This window comes from Mchenga conophoros, linkage group LG6 (genome assembly GCF_057382185.1).
Source record: "Mchenga conophoros isolate Kocher_MC1m ecotype Shallow Benthic linkage group LG6, M_conophoros_male_GT1.1, whole genome shotgun sequence".
Taxonomy (NCBI): domain Eukaryota; kingdom Metazoa; phylum Chordata; class Actinopteri; order Cichliformes; family Cichlidae; genus Mchenga; species Mchenga conophoros.
The window spans coordinates 12,691,736-12,702,947 of NC_140531.1; the positions used below are offsets into that span (position 1 = coordinate 12,691,736).

The 11,212-nt window shown below is 38.9% G+C and overlaps 1 long non-coding RNA gene across 1 annotated transcript; it reads right to left on the reverse strand.

Annotated features, from left to right (window-relative positions):
- Window positions 1-4,871: 4,871 nt before the first annotated feature.
- On the reverse strand, window positions 4,872-9,769 carry LOC146572233 (uncharacterized). The gene is made up of 3 exons (XR_014892680.1): window positions 9,701-9,769; window positions 6,799-6,859; window positions 4,872-6,312 (listed from the first exon to the last, which is right to left on the reverse strand). It is a non-coding gene; the product is annotated as an uncharacterized LOC146572233 (long non-coding RNA).
- Between the last annotated feature and the right edge of the window lie 1,443 nt (window positions 9,770-11,212).

The window sequence follows — 11,212 nt, forward strand, 5'->3', positions numbered from 1 at the left end:
ACATTTCTCCAGTTGCACTGGAGGTTCTCATTCCCAGCGCTTCGCACTCGGCTGCAAACCACTCCAGTGTGAGCTGGAGGCCGTCACCTGATGAAGCCAATAGAACAACATCATCTGTGGAAAGCTAAAGTGAAATTCTGAGACCACCCAAGTGAAAGCTTTCCTGGTCTAGAAACATTTGCTTCAGCTTTGTGAAAAGCTCTGATAGTTTTAAATGTGAATACTGGACACACAGAGAGGTGGTGTTTATGGTGTCCAAGATAACAGGACCTATAGCTTCTCATGCCAGTGAAGGGTGCACAGTCTGAGCAATTCAGGTGAACCTTGGAAATGACCAGAAATCTTCATTATTCTGATCTTTGGTGTCAGCAGACCTGAGTCAAAGTGGTTCGGGATTCATCTCCCAAACTGACTCTCTAGTCAGTTTCCAGAACATACGGCTCTGTCTCTACACATCCAGCTCAGCGCATGCTGTGTATGTCTAATTTTAAGATTTACTTTTTTAACAGTCAGATTACTTTCATAAATGCTTTGTACGTCAGAGGGAAAAATGGATTTTAATGAAGCTTAAAAGATGAGATATAAGTGATACGTCTGCAAATCTGCATATTTACTGTGAACCCACTGTTTGTTCATTTTATCTTGTGTTTTTGTTTTATTGTTCTTCATTTTGTCATTTTTCCATTATGTGTTTTATCCTATTGTAAAGTGTCCTTGGGTGTCTTGAAAGGCGCTTTATGAATAGTATTGTTGTTATTATTATTATTATTATTGTTATTGTGTGAGGGTCTTTCTATTCTAGTAGTGTCAGCATCTGAACAGACTATAACCAGTCAAGGGCTGACTTACAAAACTCTTGTCCTTACTTTTCCCTTAATGCCCTGTTAAAAAAGTGCAACGCTCCATACTTACTCACATTATGTAAGGTCAGTTGAAAAAATATTCTGCAGAGGGATGCACGAGAACCTCCCCAGGAAGCAGACCTGACCTGCTTCTGTCATGCCTCCTGTTTGGTGATTTTACAACACCCACTTTCACTGAAGGCATGGCTGTTATAACAAAACGAGTGGATGCAGCGCTGAGGGAGAAAGAAAACAAACAAAACACAGCCTCCACTGTCACCATTGCTCTCTGCAACAGAAAAGCAAAACCCATTCCCTTTCCATCCACGTTTGGACTTCATGTTTGATCATTTTCACACATTTGATTTCCAAAAATCTATCTGGGACAATGTTTTTCCATTTTATTCTTCTGGTTTTCCTACTCACTTTTCTGTGCACCCATCAAGTGTCCAGCTTTGGTAAGTGAAATGTTTTCCAGCTATAAAAAGATATACAGACTGTTTATGGCATAAACAATTTATTGCTTCTTTCGTTATTTCATATCATACAGCTGCTAAATGTTAGCCTGATGAACTCAGAGGCATTTTTACAAGTAATCTAATGCAGAAGAATTGCATATTTATTTTCTTCTATTTTTTCTATTTTTCTTTTGAAAAGATGATCGAGTGAAATAGCCGAAGTCCCACCTCATCTTCAGGTTGCTGCTCTCTGTTGGCCCCTTTCAGCTCATATTTGGATGAAAGACTTTATAATAAATAACTTTAAGCATTAGACATAGGACATAAACTGCAACACAGGCAGCTGTGATTAAAGTGTACACGGGCTCTTTCACAAAATCAGGAGGATGTGTGCTCATCTTCCAGCACCACAGAGGATGCAAATATCACTCAGTATAAACCGGTGAAACGGCGCAGTCCTGTACCGCGTCTTCACCTCGGCAAAATTAAACCAGTCGAAATACCAAATGAGGCCAACAGTGGCTCGATGAAGCCATTCTCCACAAGGACTTTCCATGAAGTTCGTCTTGGCTGTGCAAGCGAAGAATAAAACTAGCCAAGTGCAGATGAAGTGAGCGAAGGGGAGCACGGAGGCGAAAAGAACGAGGGCATATATATTTTATCGGTGTGGTTGGTTTTAAGGCTGATTTAAAAAAAATTGCAGTTCAGTTTTTTTCATTATATATATATAAAACACAGAAAACGAAGACGTCATTTATTCATTGTTGAAAATCAGCGCAGTTTCAAGTAAACTGTGTGTCGGAAACATTAATAGATCAGTTCGCCCGCTTGTTTGAAATATTATGAGTAAGCCACAGGACCACAGGCAATAATCTGGGAGTGGGCAAAAAGACGTGATAGAGGCGGATGGAAGTGAAGAGAGCTGGAAAATAAAGGTTTTCTACCACAGAGAAGAGCTTTTGCGTAAGTGGTGAAAATGGTTTTCGGCCTTTTTCAAACATTAAAGGAAAGAGAGAATCGGGCCATGACGTCAGAAACTCTGACAGCCCGTTATTTGTGGGCGTTACCTATTTTCAATGAGCCAATATGGAACGTTGTTGTGGGCGGGGCCTGGTTCAAAGATGAAAGGCAAGAGAACCAGGCCGTGACGTCACAGTCAACTCAAGTCTATAAATTGCAGGTGAAACCCACACTGGACCAGCACGTTTCTTACAGTCACGAGCGATTCACTGGATGAGATTTTGTTCTGCGACCCTCAGTCTTATTTGAATGTCTGATTCATTGTAACATCGTAGCTTAAATGTCAAAAACGAGTGACCAACAAGCAAAACCAGAATTAGTGTGCACTCTGCCAGAGAGCACACTGGGCGACCTGGAGGTCGAGGAGGAAGAAAATTTAAAAGTCCCGGAAGAGCAGAAAGTAGTGAAGGACACGAAAGAAATGCAGAACAAAGTGGACGAGCAGACAGAGCCATTAGCCGAGGCTAAGACAGAGAAAAAAGACACGGCAACCCCAGATTCCTCCTCAAAGTTGTGTGTCAACAAAGTTGTTCAGTTGATGGTTTCAAACGCCACAGAAAAAGCTGAACTGAACCAAGTGAAAAATGCACTCGAAGAAACGACCAAACTGGCAAAGAAAGAGTGTGAAGAGGCCAAAAAAGCAGTGAATGAAGCACAGGCAGCACTGTCAGAGGAGAAGACAATGGTAGAGGACGCAAAGAGACAAACTGAACAGGAAAAACAAGTGTTAGAAGAAGTGCAGTTTGTATTAAAGGATGAGACCAATCGGGCTTCAGCTTCAGCTTTGGAAAAGACACTGAAGCTGCAGAAAAAGGTGCGCGTCAACTGGGTTATTCAGTTGGTGGTTTTACTGGCCAAAGAAAAAGTCTCCTCCAAATACAAGATCTTCACAGAGCGCCTCACTCCTGACTGCATCAGCCATCGTCTGATTGAGAAAATCTGGCCTGAAGTTGAGGAGAAACACTTGAATTTATCCCACGACAGCATTTTTAATGTGGGCAAGGCCATTCTCAAGGATCTTTGCAACACACACAACTGCAAAGAAAACCTTTTGGTTTTTAATCTGAGGGAACAGCTTGACAATATTACCGTCTCAGTCTTCACCAAACACCTCTTGGCATTACCACCAAGAGTACTCAGTGTCTCTAAAGACAGGCAAGAGTACAAGGAGGTTGTAAAAAATGTGACCAAAGATCTGGTAATGCACGCCATGAGCGAAGGAAATGAGACGATGACACTGAATCCAGTAGCATCCGAGTTTATTGTAGAGAGGCTTTTCCAGAAGATCTGGGACAAAATTTTGTCAAAAAAGTACAAAATGTCCTTGGAGAACATTGGAGAACTCGCCCTGACAATATACAATGAACTCCATGACAGGTGGGATTCTCCAATACTCTTAATGTGGTCAAGAAACCCAGTAATGGATGAAGCAATCGTCAGCAGCTTCAAAAAACATGCAAAATTGAGGAGCCAAAACATCATCTTTAGGGCTTTCTCATGTGCACGCTAAAGTCGAACCAACACGTGCATGTGAATATTCATTTCAATTGGGCTTTCTAAATTTAATTTTGAAACCAGAGTGGTTAAAAATCACTACTCTTCTTCTCCCAACTTCCTTCCCTCATCACCAACTGGCCGAGGCAGATGGCCACCCCATCCTAGAGCCTGGGTCTGCCGGAGGTTTCTCTCTTTTAAAAGTGAGTTTTTCCTTCCCACTGTCGCCAAAGTGCTTGCTCTAGGGGATTGGAGTCTTTGTGCATTATTGTAGGGTCTTGACTTTACATTATAAAGCACCATGAGGGAAGTGTTGTTGGGATTTGGTCTGTTTCTTAACTCAAAAAGTCCAGTTACAACAGGACACTTTGAGTTAAAAAACAAAAATTAAAAATAATAAAAATGAAAAAAAAAAACTTTGAATTTGTGCTTTGTTTCATTTACTATTTAAGAAGTTTGTTCTTCCTGCAACTTTTAAAAACAACAAACAACAAATAGCTGAGCTGTTGGGTTTACTAAGTGCATCCAAGAATACAAACAAGCAGTCCTCACACACATTTGAGAAAAACTGAGAGACCTTTGAATCTTTATAGCTTACTGAATATTCATCTCTTTACTTTGTCTGCATGTGTCCACTTTTTTTCTTTTTCTATTTGTATTATTCTCATTTCAAAGACATTCAAAGCTGTTTGGAGACATGCAGAGTTCCTTAAAGATGAACCTAATATAATTACACCAGTTGTTTAACTGAGGTAATCACTCTTTCCCCCACAGTCCTACGATTTTTCCCTTTTTCTGTAAAGCAATGCAAATACATTTTTAATACTTTCAGTCAAGTATTTAACATTCATACAGGAATAAACTACAACAGAAACACAGTCACAAATATAGGCATTAAATATACAGACACCATATTTACATACACATTTAGTACAAATATAATGTTTAAAAGGAGTCTGATTCTTCAACTGATAAACATTTGTGTAGAATATATATGTACTGGAAGTGCTGGGTATACAAGTCTGGCCTAAGTCTTGGGTCAGAAAGACTGCAGCAGTCCAGGAGTTTAGTTCACCGTCTTTAATGAAGCTTCACAGAAGAACTGGTTACAGCAGGGCTTGCCATGATTAATCCAACCGTGATACAGCCAGATATGCACTTATAATTGTGGCAGATGCAGTATAGGTGACTATAAGCATGGTTGTCTGGAAACAGAAACAGGTAATACTATAATTAGTAGGGTCCACAAGGGGTCGCTGTAAGACCAGAAGTTGGCTAAATAGCACATACACTGTAAAAAGAATAACCCTATTCAAATAAAAAAAAATGATGTCCAGTTGTCACATCCAAAATATTTCGCTTTATAGAATCCAAATTGAGTCACTTGATATGACCTGATACTTTTATGTTGATATAAACAATATTACTAGACTTGACTGAAACTTTAAATTTTGCATTGATCCAAATTGATTTTTTTTACATAGAACCATATTTTAATTATTGAACCAAGCTAATATATTGAAATTTAACCAACCTAATGTATTCACATCGAACCAAATTAACATGAACTAATATGTTTGTGTTGAAGCCAGGTAATTGATTTACATATATTCAAACTATATTTTTTACATTTCATTTTATTTCAGTTCAAACATGCTCTGCATTTCCTATAAAAAACAAGACAGTTGGCCAACCAATTATTTCAAAATTATTTATTGTTCCAAACCATTTTAACTATAATCACAGAATATGATGAGCGTATGTTGAGGCGTATATTACTAATATTATTATATTAGTAATATACAGATTTAGTGCTACGGCAGAAATGATTAGAGAAATGTTTGTTTTATAAAACCTGCAATCTTTTGAAAACCAGTATAAAACCTGCAATCTTTTGAAAACCAGTATAAAACCTGCAACCTGTCTAAAACTGGCATAAAACCATTATAAAAACTCTTTTTAAACCAATTTGCAAGTACTCAAAAATGTTTATATGTGCACTGTGCGTGTACAATGTAAAAAAAAAAAAATCTACACATGTATCAATGAAATCAACTTAAATCTCCCTTTCAAATGGGTGTTCTTATAAATTTTGAATGTAGAATACCACTGCAGGCCAACCAAGCACACATGCACATGCATGTGCACATACACATGCACACATGCATGCAAACACACTACTGTGCAGTGTTAAGTTCACAATTAAGTTTGCGAATCTTAGAGGTCATCTTGTTAAAGTCAAGCTCCATCATAATCTTTTGAAGAGCCTCAAAGGTGAACCTGAATCCTCGTGGATATTCCATATTAAGAGCATAACAGAGTCCAAAGACCATTGCCACTCCAGCTGCCACAGAAGGCAACTCATTCAGGACTTCCACACCATCAATGATTATCCCGATGTCTCGAGGCTGATGTAGGAGGCTTGAGTTGTCCCTGAAGACGAAGAGTGCCATGGTGGTACTCTGCAGCTCTTCCTCAGCTTCATCTTTCTGGGATATCTTGAGGTAAAATATGGAACAAAATGTACAAGTGAAGAACTGAAGTCTGGCACACCTGATAAATCTTTGACCATAATAAACTACTATTTTGATAGTTGTTTGGTCACAGACTATTAGAACAATTATTTGACTAATCAGATTGTGAATTGCATAATCATTAAATTAAATCAATGGTGGAACATTTTCATAAATGTTCCACAAAGCCCAAGAAAAAAAAAAGAAAACAATACAGAACCCTAAGATATTAACTTGATGAGTTGATTAATCGTTGCTGTCCTACATTAATCACTGCATTTAATAGCAGAGTTGTCAAATTTACATCAAGAGACTGCATCTCATGTAGAGACAGAACAGATATGGACATACTATGTATTCTTTTATCAAGTCCTCAACACATCAGCAAGGTGAATGAGAGGATAATGAGGGAGAGTCTAGATTATTATGAAATGTTTAAAAAGGATGTGCAGTGTAAATGCAAAATGATACCTGTTCAGATTAAATGAAAATGTATGCTTCAGCCATGGAATGGATGGAGCGATCTGTGGTTCTGAAAGCATACAGAAAAAAAAGAATAATGTTACTTCTTGTAGAATAAGGAGGGGATGTTTTTCTCATTATCATTTAATATTTTAATATGTCATTATTAGTTCCTTAGAAGTATATAACCAGCTTTGCATTAAGCATAAATTGAAGTTTTTGATCTTATATTATTCTTTGCATTACAGTGATGGTGATAACTTTAATTTGATCTTTCTTACAGGTACCAGAATAATAACATGATTTTCCATTTCAGATGTAACCATGATCATTCCATACACATTGCAGTTTGTTGCTCATTCTAGAGTTGTGCTCAAGGTAATTAAAGGTTAAAAGCTACAGCCAGCGTGAGTCTGGCTGATCTATGGAGGGCAAAGGCTTTGAGCTTGGAAGGCCGCACGCGCTTACACAGCACTTATAAGATGTCATTCTTGGTGATTTTGTGCTTAGTCATGTTTTAATATGTTTTAAGTAGAAGTAGCTGATCCAGCAATATTCATTTAATATTATATACTTGATTTAGAGCAATACACACTGATGGTCTTAATAAATGAAAGAGTCCTTGTAGTTGCCATGTTGTGTCTCAGCAGGGTACAGACGGTTCCAGGAGAAGGGGGGCAGTTAGCGTCTGCCCTCGGGAAGGAGACAATGTTATTCTTTGTGTTAAATAAAATTGTCAACATTGATTGTATTACACCTGTCACTACGCATGAGGGGGCGTTCTAATACCCTGATTTCATAAAACTATGGAAATGTGTTTTTTGAGATGAGATCTGAGACTGTCTGCATACAGTGTCCATCTCCCACGTGTGTGATCATTAAATCATCGTTTGACTCAACCCGACCGGACCAGTGTTGTTATTGTGGGTTTTTCCTCTGGTGTCCATCTCCAATATTTTTGAACCATAACATTCTCTATAAAACACATTACATAGAAAAACCAAGAAATACGTAACATGACATACCAAACAGTCTACAGACCAGCCATTAGCGACTAAGTTTGGCATAGGGTCAATTTTTTGCTGTTAAAATTACAATTTCTTCAGAAAATGCACATTTTTCCGAGCCGCGCCTGAAAGTCAATTGAAGGAATTAGTCTTATGTCATTGATCTTATATGCTGGCGTGTTATTTCTGTCTCTAAATCATGCACATTAATAATTATCTTTTGCGCTCGGTGTACACACACATAACACACAGATATTTATATGAAGAGAGACAAACGTGCGCGCACAAACTAGTGATGGGATTTCCGGCTCTTTTTAGAGATCCGGCTCTTTCGGTTCGGCTCACTAAAAAGAGCCGGCTCTTTCGGCTCCGAACCGGCTCTTCAGGTTGTTTTGTTGCTTTAATTAATTTATTATTAACAATAATATAAAATTATGCACAAAAGGAATTACTAACGTAAAAACAAGTGGTTTTATTTATATATGTTTATATATAAATATATGCGGTGGCCCCTAGAGACAAAACACGTACAAACTCCAAAACACATTTCTAGCATGAACTGAACTTCCAAAGCAGAGCTACTAGATCACTTAAATGACACAATTGAAAGCATGTGTGTATTGTTTGTGTATTTATACACAGGCACTCATATATATATTCAAATAATTTAAAAAAAAGTTCATTTACCTGTTATTACCACACACCAAATCCGGTCGTTGGTACTTGCTGGCTTGTGTAGCCACAAGATAACAAAGGCTCAACACTGCGCCCAGCATCCTGGAGCACTTCTGTTGTCTTTTGTACGTGTTTTGAGTTTTTATGTGCTTCTGAGTTTTTATATGCTTCTGAGTTTTTACGTGCTTCGGAGTTTGTATGTGTTTTTACGTGTTTTGGAGTTTGTACATGCTTCAGAGTTCGTACGTGATTTGAAGTTTGTATGTGCTTTGTCTCTAGGGGCCACCGTAAATATACTTTTATTTATTCACTCCACATAAAATGTAATAAATAAATCATATAATACAAAAATCAACTATTCACATTTCAAGTTTTAACTATTTAAATTTTCAGCTTTTTCCTTTCACAAATTTAAAGTGAAAAGAACACAAAACACTGCAAACCACAACACAATTAAATATAAATTATAATATGAAAACTAAAAGAACATGCATATTCTCTGTCATATGGACCTGCATGAATAAACTTTCTGAATCCTTTATCATCTGCAACCGAAAATAGTTGTGGATGATTACTATACCTTTCTAATGTTGTTGTCCCTGCCTCTCTTTCTCTCTCTCTGGCTCTGTTCCTGTGCTACTGAGTGTAACTACCGCCCCTCCCCCCTCTGCCCAGCGTAAAGCACAAGGCTCGCGTGCAGAGTGAAGCGGAAAAAAAGTGCGAGAGAGAGGCTGAGAGAAAGAAAAAAAAACCCACGTGACGGCTCGCGATAAGGAGCCGGCTCGTGTCGTTCACGTCAAAGAGTCGGCTCTAAGAGCCATTTCGTTCGCGAACGACCCATCACTAGCACAAACACAAGCTTGTGTCTAGAAACCGCGAGCTCACCAGAAAAATTCAAACGAAGCGGAGCACGGAGTTATACTATGAATGTTATGAACTATGAACTTATGCTAGCTAGCTGTATCCACCACCGATGCATCGTGGTAACGCTAGCTAGTTAGTATACTGGTAAAAAACGGCTTTTTGCCTAACTTGCATTCCGGACTGTGATGGTCGGTTTCTGGTAACCAGTTCTAACGTTGCGCAGGATAGCTAGCTAGCTTATAGCTAGCAGCTACAATCATGCAAAAATTAGGGGTGGCTGTCGACCCAGCTTAAATGGGGTTATTTTCTGCAATTTTGGCAATACAAATTATAAAAGCTTTTGTAACACACTTGGCTTTACTTACGTTTATTTTCAGATGAAATTAATCAAAGATGTGACACGATGTTTCCAGCAGCCATGCAGAATAAAAATGGGTCCCGGTCTATTTCTGGTGGGCGTGTTCAAGTGCAAATCACTTTGACTCAAATTAAAGATATTATCTGTTCAACATGAAAAGAAATATATGTTTTGAGAGAAATCAAAAACTTTGCGTTGTGTCCTTTGTACAGATATTTAGTTTCATCCAAATCAAAAGTGGTATTTTAAAATGCAAAAAGAAAGGGTTTCACAATCAAATCAATGATTTTATTCTGTTTTGAATGGCACTTATTAGATTGAATGAATGACTGCATGTTAGACTTTTTTCAGTGTATCTTCCCAGTTGCTAGTACTAAGGCAAGAATGTGGCAAGCTAACAAGAGTTAAACTAAACAATAAACAACAGAAAAATCCTTTAACCGCGGGATGTAATCATTGGAGGAGATTCTGGCAGCAATAATTAAAGCTGACATGGGCTCTTTCACAAAATCAGGAGGATGTGTGCTCATCTTCCAGCACCACACAGCTATGGTTGCCAACCGTCCCTTAAAAAACGGAATCGTCCCGTATTTAGAAACAAAAGTTCACGTCCCGTATTGAGCTAATAAGGGACGCACTTTATCCCGTAATACAGTGAGAATCAAAAGTAGTCTATAAATGTTAATGGAATTAACACTTTGTTTGAAAACATAATTCCCAGCCCCTCTCCTGCTTTGTGACCAATGCGCTGACAGCACACTTATGACAATTCGAGTATGACAAGTCAGATTATCGCTTATCTCATTGGTCGAGGAAAGGTCGCTTACGAAGAAAATACCGGCCAACAGGGAAACAAACGCCGACACTGCGGTGCAAGTCTCGGACGGCACACTGTGCCTCCATAAAATGAAGGTTATAACAGAAAATCTGTCGCTCTCTCTCTGTCTGTCTTTCACTCACACAGACACGCACACCGCCACCATCAACTTTGCTAAATTGCTAATGAAAAACATTGATCAGGCAGCTGTGATTGAGCAACAGTGTAAATCCAACTATTTTCACGGTTGTTATGGTCGTGATAATTTTGTGATGCCACATCGAAAAGGCTCGGATGAGCTTTCCAAAGTTCTACAAGTTGTGCCTCCATCGCTTGTGTCCAGATCACACGCTGCACAGCCGTGCTGCTCCATCTTTTTCACCGACGTTTATGTGTTTGCGCGTGAGCAATGTGAGCGCCTGTGGTGACACCCTCACGAGCGATTGATGATCGGGAGCTGCTCGAGGTGTTAATCGCTTCTCGTTACCCCACGTATACTACACGATGCACGATGAAGGCCAAAATCGGGCCGATCACCAAATCGGTCGCACGACTCAAAAATCGGCTCAAAATGGGCCAAAAATCGCACAGTGTGAGCCCAGCATTAGAGCAGCAATGTTTGTTCGCTCAGAGAAAGAAAAAAAAGGCTGCAAAAGTACAGGGAGGAATGGGAAAAGGAAAACACCTGGCTGGAAAAGTGCA